We start from the raw sequence: 14,891 nt of genomic DNA on the forward strand, positions 1-14,891 counted from the left end.
GATATCCAAGGTTTCCCAGCAGCACCAGCTTCCGCACTTTGTACGCATGGCACACATCCCATTTCTTTCCGTGACAAGAGAAATCAAAACTTTCCCTACTGATTGCTGAAATCCACCTGTGTGTGTGACCCAACTGTGAATTCTGTACCTGCATCTGTGACTTAACTTGGAAATCCAAGGGGGGGAGGGCAGGGTTTAAAGCTGTGAATGTGATCTTATTATTCCTCTTTAGTTAACTAGGTGAAAGTTGTTCTGTGGATGTTTTACTGTTTTAAAAATGTCAATAATAAAAAGATTTGAACTTTACTGTGAAACTCATTCTGAGAGCATAATCTCTCAGAGAGTCTGTGTCTTACGTTATACTCATAGGTCATACAGAATCAAAAAACACACTTTGGTAAACATTTTTTAGGTCATATTTTTTATGCATATAAAAATCTCTTATCCTGAAGCGAAAGCATATCTTCTTGTTAGCAAGAGGTCCGCACAACACTGCTTCAGTGTTTCGGTATCTGCCATTTATGACAAGTGTTAAGAAATGGGGATGGTAGTTTCTGCAACTTCAACGAACTCACCCTTTATTCCATTTTTTTATTGGAGATCAGGCTGTAAGAAGATTGGCTTGCCCCGTGTGCACTCAGAAAGAGTGAATGTTAGTGACTCGAGATATTTATTTATTTATTTAACATTTTTTATATACCGAGGTTCTGGTAACAATGTTACCAATCACTCCGGTTTACATATAACTTAGGGATGACATAACACAAGTGTCTTACATATAACAAGGAAAAGAAGAACTGGGATAAATAATTAAATAAATTAGATTAAATTGCTTAAAGCATTAAGAGAAACAACATTTTAACTTAATGAAATCTAACATACTAGCGATTAGGATCGGTAGAGTGACAAGTAGTCAGTCTTAGGCAGGAGGAGATTGTATTTGTTTCTGGGGATATTAGGTGGTAGGATACATGATGTGTTGCCCAAGACGGGAGAGTGATAGTGAAGTCGAAATCAGTCGTATGCTTGGGTGAAAAGCCAAGTCTTGAGTCTTTTTTTGAAGTTTATTGGGCATTGTTCGAGCCTAAGGTCTCAAGCTTGACCCTGTCCAACTGGAATGCAATGTCTCCCAGTGAAATAGTTCTCAATTCCTCTCGCAGGTGCTCTAATTGGGCTGCTACATCAGAGCCTCCCTGTCTTTTATGTCGAATTTCTAATTTACTAAGTTGGACCATGATCTCTGTGCGCCTCTTATTTCTAAGTTTCTGGACATAAGATGCTCGAGCAATTAGTTTGCCTCTGGCTACCGCTTTAAAACAGTCCCAAAGAGTGTTAGCCGAAATCTCCCCTGTATCATTTTCTTTTAAAAAAGCCTCCATTTCACTTCTGAATGCCGTACAATACTCAGTGTCTGTGAGTAAATTTTCATTGAGTCTCCAATACCTGTCTCCAGACTGGATGCCCAGCTTATATAATGTGAGGGAAATGGCCGCATGATCTGACCATGTTATTGGCAGTATCTCTGCACTTTTAGTTTTATTGGTCAGATCCCTGTCCACTAAGAAATAGTCTATCCTTGTATATGTCTTATGCATCCTGGAGTAAAAAGTGTAGTTATGCTTGGAGGGATGGTGAAGTCTCCATACATCAATTAGGTCCCAATCCCGCATAAGGGAATGAGATATGACAGTCATACCTATAAAATCCTTGGTAGTTGGAGTTGTGATGTTGCTTCTATGGTGAATTAAGACTACTATTGGATATTGGCTATGTTCATCTAGTGGATTCTTTTATTCCAAATATTGTTATAATATAAGCTATAAAATAATTGAGGAAAAAAAAAATTTGGCATTGTGATTTGTCAGAGGGCATCCAATGACTGTGCATCAAAATCCTTTTCATGCACAATCTAACACAGGGACATCAATCAACGGCAGGGCAGCTTTAACCATGCTTATAAAATCCAAGCAACTGAAATGCAAGGAATGTGGGAGAAGAAAGCAGCATTATGAGCTGTCCTAAAAAAAAAGATGGTGCCTCCATATACAAGGGTGTGGTCTACAGGCCTCCAACTCAGACAGAAGAGCTGGATCGAGAGCTGGTGAAAGAAATCCCACAGGTGGGAAAGAAGGGAGAAGTGTTGCTTGTTGGAAATTTTTAATCTGCTGGATGTGGATTGGAGGATCCCTTCTGCTCAAACAAATGGTAATGGAGGGTGTGATACACAACCTAGTGCTCACAAATGGGGATAATGTCTCTAATGTGCGGATAGGGGCCCACCTGAGCATTACTGATTATCAGACGGTATGGTCTGATATAGCAAATAAGATACAGAGAAGTCACACGAACACCAAAGTTTTGAATTTCAAAAATACGTTTGTCAAAACGGGGATGTACCTGGAGGAAGAACTAAGAAGGATGGGAGAAAATGGGTGAGGTGGAACAACAGCGGGCCAAACTAAAAGGAGCAATTACAAAGGCAACAATTCTATATGTTAGATAAGTAAGCAAAATTAACAGGAAAAAGAAACCAATCTGGTTCTCAAAGGAATTAGCTGAAAAATAAAGGCAAAAAGAACAGCATTCAAGAAGAATAAAGGATCCCAAAAGGAGGAAAACAGGGAGGAATATCTGGTGAACTGAGAGAGACAAAGAAAGAAATCAAGAAAGCAAAAGGTCAGGCAGAAGAAAGGATTGCCAAAGACGTAAAGAGAGGTGACAAAACATTTTTCAGATACATCAGAGAAAGAAGGCCCAAAGTAGTATGGTGAAATTGAAAGATGATGGGGAGCAATGTATAGAGAGAGATGAAGAAATGGCAGAAATATTAAACATTGCTGGTTGTCAAGATTTTAGATGGGGGTGGGGAAGACAAAACTCCATTTACAGAAGAGAATGTATGGGAAGAGCTAGGAAAGCTGAAAGTGGACAAGGCCATGGGGTCGGATGAGGTGCATCCCAGGATAATGAGGAAGCACACAGATGTGCTGGTGGATTCACTGAAGGACCTGTTTAATAGATCCCTGGAAATGGGAGTGGTACTGCGTGATTGGAGAAGAATGGAGATGATCCCGCTTCACAACAGTAGTAGCAGAGAGGAGGCTGAAAACTACAGGCCAGTTAGCCTCACCTCGGTGGTGGGAAAATTAATGGAGAAACTAATGAAGGAAAGGATAGTAAACTATCTACAAGCAAGACGATTGCTGGACCCAAGGCAGCATGGATTCACCAGGGAAGGTCATGTAAGACAAATAGGATTGATTTTTTTTGATTGGGTGACTAGAGAATTGGATCAACAAAGAGCGCTCGATGTGATCTCCTTGGATTTCAGCAAAGCTTTTGATACGGTCCTGCATAAGAGGCTTGTGAATAAAATAAGAAACTTGGGTGTAGGCGCCAAGGTGGTGGTGTGGATTATAAACTGGTTGACTGACAGGAGAATGGTAAATGGAACCTACTCTGAAGAGAGCACAGTGTTAAATGGAGTCCCACAACGATCGGGTTTCTCGACCAGTTCTGTTCAATATCTTTGTGAGCAACACGGAGGAAGGGATAGAAGGTAAAGTTTGTCTATTTGCAGATGATACTAAGATCTGTAACAGAGTGGACCACTCCTGAAAGTGAAGAGAGAATTAAAAGTGATTTAAGAAAGCCTGAAGAGTGGTTGAAGATTTGGCAGCTGGGATTCAATGCCAAGAAGTGCAGAGTCCTACATCTCAGGGTGCGGTAATCCAAAAGAGCTGTATGTGATAGGGGGTGAAAGACTAATGCGCACGGACTGGGAGAGGGACCTTGGGGTAATAGTGTCTGGCGATATGAAGGCAGTGAAGCAATGTGACAAAGCTATAGCTAAAGCTAGAAGAATGCTGGACTGCATAGAGAGGAATAACTAATAAGAAAAAGGAGATGATAATTGCCTTGTACAGGTCCTTGGTGAGGCCTCACCTGGAGTACTGTGCTCAGTTCTGGAGGCTGTATCTCAAAAAGGATATGGAAAGGATGGAGGCGATCCAGAGAAAAGCGACCAGAATGGTGTGGAATCTGTTTCGGAAGACTTATGATGAGAGTCTGAAGGATCTAAATATGTAAACCCTGGAAGAAAGGAGGTGCAGGGGAGATATGATGCAGACCTTCAGATACCTGAAAAGCCTTTTCTGTTGGAAAGCAAACAGTAGAACTAGGGCTTTCGAAATTAAACTTCAGGGGGGATGACTCAGAATCAACATCAGGAAACATTTCTTCAGGGAGATGGTGATGGATGCCTGGAAGAGGTGGCAAGGACGAAATAGTAAATAAATTGAAAAAAGCATGGGATAAACACTATGGATCCCTAAAGGCTAGAGGTCGGAAATGAAGATTAGAGTGTATGGGGGTTACCTGCACGGAGCGGCAGATACTACTCTTAACAGAAGGAATGGGGATTCCTACCCTTGACCAATTAGCTTTCACGCTTTTGACGCAACAGCAATATCACTCTCTGCTTCGGCTAGGGAGAGCAAGGGGAATTGGAATCAGCCAACGTTGGGCCCTGACTTTTACGGTCTGGCGTATTGATATGCAGACATTAAGGAAAAAGCATAGGACTGCTTCTACTGCTAATTCCAAAAGCAAAGCATGTTCAAGCAGCATTGTCTGAATTATCAAGGCGACTGATCACCCCATAAAAATGCTACTAGCAGTAATTTTATAATGGATTTGAAGTTGCTTGGTTTTAATTGTAAATATTACCCTTAACAAAAGGCTTGGGGATAGCTGGCATGGAGTGGCAGTTACTACCCATAACCGAAACATAGGGGTAACCAGCACGAAGCGGCGGTTACAACCTTTACCAGAAGGCATCGGGGTAACTTGCATGGAGCAGCAGTTACTACCCTTAACAGAAGGTATGGGGCTATCCTGAATGGATCGGCAGTTACAGAACACATAGGGGTATCCTGCACAAAGTGGCAGTTACTACCTTTAACAGAACAGATGGGGGTAACCTTATTGGAGAAGCAGTTATTACCCTTAACGTAACACATAGGGGATAACCTACATGGAACGGCAGTTCCCTTGTACGTACTCAGATCAGTCCAGACTTCCAGCTTTTGCCTCCCTGCCAGTACATGGAGACAGAGGAAGTTTTACTGATACTGCTACTTAACCGCATGTGCCACCTGCAGCTCCTCAGTATTTCTCTGTCTCCAGCAGATGGTAGACTGTGCCAAACCAGCAGTTCTGCAGTCTGTGCAATTTTTTTTTTTTTATTTTGAGCCTTCCTCCGAGGGTTTTACGGATCCTGGTGGGTTCCTCCCCGTCTAGTTGAGGACAAGCTGGGGGGGGGGGGGGTGTTTGTGACCCTTTAGTACGCTCGCTCCTTGTGCCCATTGGGTGTAAATCTGGTAGTCCAGATCCCTCCCCTTCATGAGGCCGCTTAGGCGGCGGCAGGCTTGGGGTAATTATTTCTCCTAAGGCACTCTATTTTTGGTTCCTGTTTTTGAACTTTCTTCTTCAGCCTTGGGAGAGTTTTCAATAAAGTTAAAAAAAAAAAAAAGTCTCAGGCAGCAGCACAGCTCTCCTGTGCAGGTGACTTTCTCCTCTTGCTTTGGCGGCTGAGCTGTTTGACCGGAGTGTTAGAGCATGTGTTTTTCCTGCTCTGAGGTAGATTCCCCGACTACAGTGATGGCCACGGGTCGGCATGCTGTGCGAGCGGCTCAGCTTGTGCTCTGGCTGGGTGTGCGCTAAAAAGAAACAGAGGGCTCCCGCTCCTGTTCCAGATTTGCTGCTGGATTTGCGTGGGGGGGGGGGGCCATTTTGAATTCACTTTCAGCAATTCCCACGTCATTGGGGGTGGTGGATGTTCCCCTGCGTTTTTCTCCGACATGATCAGGCTCCGGGGAGGATCAGGGAGACTCGGAGGGGGAAGAGGTTCCCATGCTGCCTCTTCCGGGTTCCTCTTTTGCTGGGGCTGGAATCTCAAAGTCGTTTTCAGCTGACTTTGTATTGCCGCTGCATGAGGCTTATCTGGCCAAGCAATAGGCAGCCTATTCTCGTTTGGATTCTCGGTCCCAGCTATCGGAGGACCCAAGCAGGACTGTTTGGTTAAAAAGTGCGTTTCCTCTGTTCAGAAATTATTGGGTCCTCCTTCCGGTTCAGGACCAGGTGGAGACAACTTGGAGGATTCTGAGGATGTCCCAGTGAGGACAGGGGAACCTGCTGGCATTGACTTGCTGGTAAGATCAGGTGGCAGGAGATAAGGGTCTGGGGGGATGATCTGGAGGGAATCCCGACCCCTGAGGGGGATGACCCGAATGTAGTCTGTCTTTTTAGAAAAGAGGAACTTGGCCCTTTAATTCCTCAGGTTATTCAGGTGCTGGGAGTTAAAGTTCCTCTCGAAGATTCTGATTTGGAAGGGGCGGATCCATTCCTGGATGGGCCGAGGGGTCCCCCAACGGCCTTCCCTTATCACAAGTCTGTGAAGAGGTTGATGGAGAGGGAGTGGGAAATTCCCGATTCAGGGTTAAAGGTGGGAAGGGCCATGGCAAAACTCTTCCCATTACCCAAGCAGCTTTTCTCCCTTCCTAAGGTTGACGCTGCGGTACCGGCAGTTACTAAAAAGACGACCATCCCAGTGGTAGGATCTGTGGCATTGAAGGACGTGCAGGATCGTAAACTGGAAGCATACCTCAAGGGGATTTTGGAAGTTTCAGCCCTGAGTTTGCGCGCTATTTGTACCTAAAAACTCTTTTCTTCCGCAAATTCTTCACTGACCCTCAGTCATCTGACCACACCAACCATCAAATGAACTCTCAACTATAATCTCCAACCAAACATGTTTATCCTCCTCATCCAACCTAAGAAGACTTATTGGACTTGATATGTTTATCTCTGTATATGCTCAAACTGCTACAATGTTTCAACACTGGTAAGAAAAAAATGTTCACTTTGTAAACCGTTATGATGGCTCTACCGAATAACAGTATATAAAACTCAAATAAATAAATAAATAGGTTTAAGCAGCGTGCTAGCCCGCGCTGGGTACAGCAGATGCAGGAAAGTCTCAGTCAGGTGAGGAGGCAGACAGGGCTGAACGTGTTGAAGCGGCAGTGGCTTACAGGGCGGATGCTCTGTACAATCTAGTTCGGATGTTGTCTTGGATTATGATGTCTGTGGTTTCTGCCAGAAGGTTGCTTTGGTTATGTAGCTGGTCGGCAGATGTATCTTTTAAATCTCAGCTAGGTTCACTTCCTTTTAAAGGACAGCTCCTGTTTGGTGAGGACATGGAGGGGTTGATGCAGACTCTAGGTGATAAGGTTCTCAGATTGCCGGAAATAAACCCAAGGATAAAAGATTTTTTTAGGTCCGTTCTCGTTTTTGGGATGTTCGGAAATCTCATCCGGCAAGCGCAGTGCCAGGTCCACAAAAGCAGTTTTCCCTTCAGGGCCAATCCTGCGTCAGCCCTTTCGGGGATCCCGGAGACCTTTCAGGGGTGCTGCTGGTGATAGCGCAGCCGGGTTAAGTCCTCACAATGAGGCGAGGCTGGTCCACTCCATCGTTCCTTTTATAGGGGGTTGACTGGCATGGTTTTAAGTGGAGTGGGCCAAGATTACTCAGGACCAGTGGGTTCTCAGTGTGGTAAGAGACAGCTACACTTTAGAATTTGCTCGTCCAGTCCGAGACTTGTTTCTAGTTTCCCCTTGCGGTTCCGTAGACAAACAAATGGCAGTTCAAGAGACGTTGGACTGACTACGAAAACTGGGGGCGGTAATTCTGGGTCCCCACAAGGAGCTAGGCCTGGGAAGGTATTCCATTTACTTCGTGATCCAAAGAAGGAAGGCACTTTCCGCCCGATTCTCGATCTGAAAAAGTTAAATGCAGCAGTCAAGGTACTGCGTTTCCGTATGGAGATACGGAAGGTCAGTGATCGCGGCAGTGCGCAAGGGAGAATTTCTGGCATTTCTGTCTCTTATTAACAGAGGCATATCTCCACATTCCCATTCAGTCAGACTCTCAGCATTTTCTGTGGTTCATGATTCTGGGTCAGCATTTTAAGTTGTAGGCCCTTCTTTCGGTTTGGCCATGGCACCACTCACATTCACCAAGGTGATGGTGGTGGTAGCAGCAACTTTGCGTTAGGAAGGGGTACTGGTGCGTCCTTATCTGGACAACTGGCTTATCAGGTTCTTTGTTGCCAGTCGGTTCAGAAGTTTGTCGGTATTTCAGTCGCTCGGCTGGGTGAAGAGTCATCTGCAACTATCACATTCCCCGGAGTATCTGAGTGCTTGGTTTGACACTCTGGAAGGCAAAGTGTTTCTCACGAAGGAGCATGTTCGGAAGCTACAGGGGCAGATGTCACTTGTTAAGGTTACTGATGCCCAAGGTCTGGGACTATTTGCAAGTTCTGGGCTCTATGACTTCAATCCTGGAATTTGTACCGTGGGCGTTTGCTCATATGAGATCCTTGCAGAGGGTTCTTTTGGCATGGTGGAGCCCGGTCTCGGAGGAGTTTCATCTTTCTTTGCCACTCGAGGGTGTCACTCGGGAGAGTCTGCCCTGGTGGTTTCTAAGCTCCAATTTCATTCGGGGGATAGACTTCGAAGTTCTGGAGTGGGTAGTGGTTACTGCTGATGCCAGTTTCTCTGGTTGGGGAGCAGTTTGTCAGCAGCAGTCGGCTCAGGGTTGCTGGTCTGTGCAAGAGTCTGCTTGGTCTATCAATTGGTTAGAGACCAGAGCGGTCCACTTTTCTGCCGTTGGTGAGAAGTCATTCGTTGTGGGTCCTGTTGGACAATGCGACGATTGTAGCTTACATAAATCGATAGGGCAGAACCAGGAGTCAAACAGTGGCTCAGGAAGTGCAGGAGTTGATTCTTTGGGTGGAACAACACCTGGAGCGGATAGCGGCTTCACACATCACCAGGGTCAAAAACGTTCAAGCGGATTATTTGAGCCGCAGAGTATTAGATCCAGGTGAGTGGGAGTTGGAGTTCGCAATGCAGCTCATTCACAAAAGGTGGGGCTCCCCCAATATGGATCTAATGGCGACTCGTCAAAATGCCAAGGCATTTTGGTTTTTCAGTTGGAGAAGAGAGCACGGGGCCAAGGGCGTTGATGCTCTAGTAGTGCCTTGGCCTCGGGAGGTTATGTTTTATTTCTTTCCTCCTTGGCTGCTTGTGGGCAAGGTGCTGGGTCACATAGAGAGGCATGCAGGCAATATAGTGTTGTTGGCTCCGGAGTGACCATGTCACCCGTGGTTCGCGGATCTGATCAACATGGCAGTGGATGACCCGATTCACTTTGGTCACATCTAGCGGACCTTCTTCGGCAGGGTCCCATACTTTCAGACCAGGCCACTCATTTTTGTCTACTGGCATGGCTTTTGAGAGGTGGCGATTGAGAAATAAGGGTTATCTTGATGCAGTCATTGCTACATTGTTACAGGCCAGGAGGAAATCTACTAATCTTTCGCATAGAAGGTTTTTGAGTGCTGGTGTTGCTCTAATGCGGTTCGGCCTCTCAAATCTTCAGTAGCTGACATTTTGTCTTTTCTGCAAGAAGGTTTGGTCAAAGGGTTGTCTCTGAGCTTGCTTAAGGTCGAGGTGGCAGCTCTGCATTGTTTTCGAAGCAAAATAGAGGGCTCTACCTTATTGACTCATCCAGATGTGGTTCGGTTCCTTAGCGGATGAAGAATTTTCATCCGCCAGTTGGAATCTTAATCTGGTCCTTAGAGGTTTATGTGAGGCTCCTTTTGAACCACTCAGAAGAGCTACTCTTAAGGACGTGATTCTTAAGGTTGTTTTCCTGGTGGCCATTTTTTTTTAATTTAGATTTTTATATTCCGCTTTCTGGCACTTCAAAGTGTTCATCAAAGTGGATTACATTCAGGTACTATAGGTATTTCCCTATCCCCATAGGGCTTACAATCTAATTTTGTACCTGAGGCAATGGAGGGAAAATGACTTGCCCAAGATCACAAGGAGCAACAGTGGGATTTGAACCCTGGTTTTTCTGGGTTGCAGCCCACTGCTCTAACCACTAGGCTACTCCTCCACCATAAGTTTGACTCAAAGAATTTCTGAGTTGCAGGCTTTATCTTACCATGATCCACGCCTTCAGATTTTGAACTCGGGGGGTGTTGTTGTGGCAGTATCTTCTTTTTTTTACCTAAGGTGGTGCCTGCGTTTCATGTGAATCAGACAGTGGAGCTTCCCACTTTTCCTGAGTTGGACACCTCCGCTCCTCATGTGAGGGAGCTCAAGTTGCTAAATGTGAGGAGAGCGTTATTGAGATATCTCGAAGTGACCAATGACTTCCGGAGGTCAGATCAACTGTTTGTTCTGTGGAGTGGGCCGAAAAGAGGTTTGAAGGTATCTAAGGTTACTATTGCATGATGGCTTAAGGAAGCTATTGGAGCCACTTACAATACTAAGGGTCGTCCAGTTCCTGACGGCTTGTGTGCTCATTGTACGCGTTCTCAGGCGGCCTCGTGGGTGGAGGCTCAACTAGTTTCTATGCAGATTTGCTGTGCAGCAACCTAGAAGTCGCTACATATCTTTGCAAGGCACTATTGGCTAGATGTGGGGGGATACAGTTTTCCCATCTTTTGGCGAATGTGTTCTGCGAGCGGGACTCTCCAGGTCCCAACCCTGAGTAGGAAGCTTTGGTACATCCCAGGAGTCTGGACAGATCTGGATATGTACAGGGTAAGGAAAATTGGTTCTTACCTGCTAATTTTTGTTCCTATAGTACCACAGATCAGTCCAGAACCCGCCTGATTGGTAGAGGGGGAGAGTCATCCACTCATTCTGTTTTTTATAGTATGGAATACAGGATTGTTTAAATAAGATTAATTAGTTGAAGAGAGTTTTGTGGCTTTGAAAGTTTTGGTTAGATTTTTGGTTGCTTGTTTTTTTCTTTTTGGCTTGGGTACAGACTAATTACTGAGGAACTGCAGGTAGCACATGTGGTTAAGTAGCAGTATCAGTAAAACTTTCTCTGTTTCCATCTGCTTGCAGGGAGGCAAAACCCAGGTGTATGGACTGATCTGTAGTACTAAGGAATGAAAATTAGCAGGTAAGAACCAAGTTTCCTTTACTACCCTTAACAGAACACAAGGGGATAACCTGCACGGAGTGGCTGTTACTACATTTAACAGAAACATGGCAGTAGCTTGCATGAGGCGGAAGTTACTACCATAAGAAACTTGCTGGGCAGACTGGATGGACCATTTGGTCTTTTTCTACCGACATTACTATTACAACGTATTCTCAATTCCCTGAAACTTCAACTGGCAACTGAACATACAGTAATAAATAAAGAATCAAAGGCTAACAAGTTTATTTTAAAAGCAAAATGTTTCTTTTATGCTTCTAGGATATGGTCCACAGTATGCTATCACATGGAAAGGATACATTTCAGAGTGAATTTTCAAAGCGATTTATGCATATAAAATCTTTTTTTTTTTTTTTTTTATAAAATAGCTTGAGGGATCAGTGCATATAAAAGCATGCTCATAACACAATTTCGTACATAATACACACTGGGAAGGAATTGGGACTTACACATATAAGGTCTGATTTTCAACAACATGCTTAAAATTGGGTTTTACATTTGTAAATGCATTTTACTTGTGTAAGTGTACTTTTGAATAAAAATAACCCATGCTGTAGCTACATGACGCTAGGTTCCATTTCAGGACTAACCACCACGGAAAAAGATCTGGGCATCATAATTGATGTGCTGTGGCAGTCAAAAAAATCAAAGGGAATGTTAGAAATTATTAGGAAGGGAATGGCAAATAAAATGGAGGATGTCATAATGCCTCTGTATAGCTCAATGGCCCTTGAATACTGTGTACAATTCTGGTCATCGCATCTCAAAAAAGATATAGTTGCACTGGAGAAAGTACAAAGAAGGGTGACCAAAATAATAAAGGACATGGAACATCTCCCCTATGAGGAAAGGGTAAAGAGGTTAGGGCTGTTCAGCTTGGAGAAGAGACGGCTGAGGGGGATATGAGAGGTCTACAAAATCATGATAGGACTTGAACGGGTAAATGTGAAACGGTTATTTACTGTTTCGGATAATACAAGTAACTAGAAGGCATGCCATGAAGTTAGCAAGTAGCACATTTAAAACAAATTGGAAAAAATTATTTTTCACTCAATGCACAACTAAGCTCTGCAATTCGTTGGCAGAGAATGTGGTTAAGCAGTTAGTGTAGTTGGGTTTAAAAATGCTTGTATAAGTTCCTGAAGAAGTCCAAAAACTGCTATTAATCACTAGGGAATAACCAATGCTTGTTGCCAGTATTAGTAGCATGTAATTTATTTAATGTTTGGGTACTTGCTAGGTACTTGTGACTTGGATTGGCCACAGTTGGAGACAGGATGCTGGGCTTTTATGGATTCTTGGTCTGACCCAGTATAGCATTTCTTATGTTCTTATAAACCTCAAAATACACATAAAAGGAACACTATTAACTTTGTGTGTGTAAAAAGAACAGGCAAGAGGCGTTCTGGGGTGGGACCAACATTTATACAAGTTGCTATTTTATAAGCAATTTATGCATGTAAATTTAACACCTTACTCATGTATATTTCCACCCTCTCTATATCTGGAGCAAGTCACAGTAAATGTCTTAAAAGTGAAATACTGACTGGGTGTAGGGGGCAGGGTCCTGGGTTAAATGGGAGGAGTTGAGGCTGAAAAGGCAGGAGGCTTGATGACCTGCAGTTGGACTGGGTGAACTGGTAAACTGGTAATTTCATTGTTGCATGTAGGTTAGAAAATCTCCCGATTTACATATGTGTATGTGTGGGAGATAAATGCACGGAAATTATGTAGTTAAAATCTCTACACATTTGCATACTACTTATCTGGATAAGTTCCAATTTAGATGGATAAGTAGAGCATTTTAGACTTATCTGGCTATGTAGCGGCTTTGCTGGATACTTAGCTAGAAAACTTGGGATTTATCCAGATAAGTACTACTACTTAGCCATATAAATCAGAACTTATTTAGATAAGTGCAATATGTATTTGTGTGTCTCTTTTTAAACATGTGCGCACATGTTGCAGGGTGTATTTACGGGTATTTTATAACCTGTGCATATCACATACACGCAGGTTGTAAAATATATTTTTGCGCATGCCCATATACATGGGCATGCATAAAAATTATATATGGCCATGTGTGCAGCTGTTTTCTTCCTTATGCATTAAGTTAACCTACCCAAGTTACACCCTAGATTTAGCAAACATAACTTTATGCGGGTGAGTTTGTGCACTCCCCAGGGCACTTAGGTGGAAATTTTCAGAGTGAAAATGTGGGGTAAAGTCTACGTAAAAATGTAGAATTTACCCCACAAATGAGCACATTTATAAAATTACCCTCTATAAAATCTTGATTCACTTCCCAGATAGGGAACGCACTAACAATAATGCATCAAAGTCCTTTAGAAAAGACGCAGACATATGTTATATAGTTCTTGTTCTATATGTAGCATGCTACTTACTTGCACGGTTTGACATCCCAAGCTGTACGTTTTTCTAAAACTTACGATGCCCATAGATCCTAAAGAAGACAAAAGATTAAAAACAGCCAGGTTAAAGAGATTTTTTTTCCCCAAGCCAAAACTGTAAACTACAAAATACCGTGGGAAGAATTTAGAAGCGACTTCACGAACAATAGCAATCCCCCTTCCCAGCAAGCAACAGCATGGTCTGGCCGCTGCACCTCCCAGAGTGGCCAAATGAGCCGCTAATGAGCCCCTCCCGCAGCCAGGCAAAAGCACCGATATCCCATAGTAACGTTCCGTACCCATCGTCCAGCCTCCGCTAAACTCCGGAAATGCGGGAGGATGGCTCCGGATTGCCCTCGGCCGGGCCCTGCGCTTCCTCCTCTCCCCGCAATCGAGCACAAAGAAAAGAACGAGCGAGCGAGCGAGCGCGCGCGCAAGCAGGAGGTTGCGCCACTTCCGTGCAGACCTCTTTCGCATCCTCCCGTTGGCTGGCTGGAAGGCTGCCTCTGATTGGTCACTAGCCCTCCTCCACTCGGCATTCCGGAGGGAGCGTGGATGTCCGAGCTCGCGTTGTTTAGGTCCCAATCCTCCTGGCTTTGACTATGCGCTTAACGGTAATTGTATGTGCGCATCTCACGGCTCTCAGTCTCAGCCGAAAAGCAGCCCTCCTGGCCCAGAGCACAGAACAGCAAGCCCTTGTTGGGCAACTCTGAGGGCTGGCTGAAGTTTTCGCAGGCATCAGTGCGAGGGAGGGGTGGGGGAGTTTGCAGGGCAAAAGAAAAGAAACTTGCAAGAGGATGGAGGCTTTTTTTTTTTTTTTTTTACCGTCGATTGTGATACTTTTTAAAGGCCCAAGAAAAAGGGAGGAGGAGGAGAAATGTCGGACCTGAACTTTTCACAAATTAAAACATCCCATCTTTAGCTCTGTGAGCGAGGGCCTGAGAGAATACAAGAACTGCCATACAGGGTCAGACCAAGGGTTCATCAAGCCCACTATTCTGTTTGCAAGTGGGCAATGCAGGTCACACATACCCAAAAAGATCTCAAACAGTAGCTCTGCTTAATAACAGTTTATAGACTTCTCCAAGAACTTGTCCAAGCCTTTTTTAAAGCCAACTATATTAACTGCCTTTACCACATCCTCCAGCAATTAATTCCAGAGCTTAATTGTACATTGAATGAAAAATAATTTTCTCCAATTTGTTTTAAATGTGCTATTTACTAACTTCATGAGGTCCCCTAGTTTTTGTATTATTTGACAGAGTAAATAACTAATTCATATTTACCTGGTCTGTTCCACACATTGTTTTATAGTCTTCTATCATAGCTCCCCTCAGCCAACACTTCTCCAAGCTGAAGAGTCCTAACCTCTTTAGCCTTGCCATTCCATTT

The 14,891-nt window shown here is 44.1% G+C and overlaps 1 long non-coding RNA gene across 6 annotated transcripts in view; it reads right to left on the reverse strand.

Moving 5' to 3' along the window:
• Positions 1-13,955, reverse strand: part of LOC115089670 — a 44,912-nt gene extending 30,957 nt beyond the window's left edge. For 2 of the 6 annotated variants that reach the window (XR_003856198.1, XR_003856196.1), the window contains exons 1-2: positions 13,799-13,946; positions 13,494-13,552 (exon numbers count right to left, since the gene is read on the reverse strand). This is a non-coding gene — a long non-coding RNA (uncharacterized LOC115089670). Of the gene's footprint in view, positions 1-13,493; positions 13,553-13,798 lie in introns of all 6 variants that reach the window. The other 4 variants (XR_003856199.1, XR_003856197.1, XR_003856201.1 and 1 more) reach the window with 4 other exon arrangements.
• Positions 13,956-14,891: the final 936 nt, after the last annotated feature.

Source organism: Rhinatrema bivittatum, chromosome 4 (assembly GCF_901001135.1).
Source record: "Rhinatrema bivittatum chromosome 4, aRhiBiv1.1, whole genome shotgun sequence".
Classification (NCBI taxonomy): domain Eukaryota; kingdom Metazoa; phylum Chordata; class Amphibia; order Gymnophiona; family Rhinatrematidae; genus Rhinatrema; species Rhinatrema bivittatum.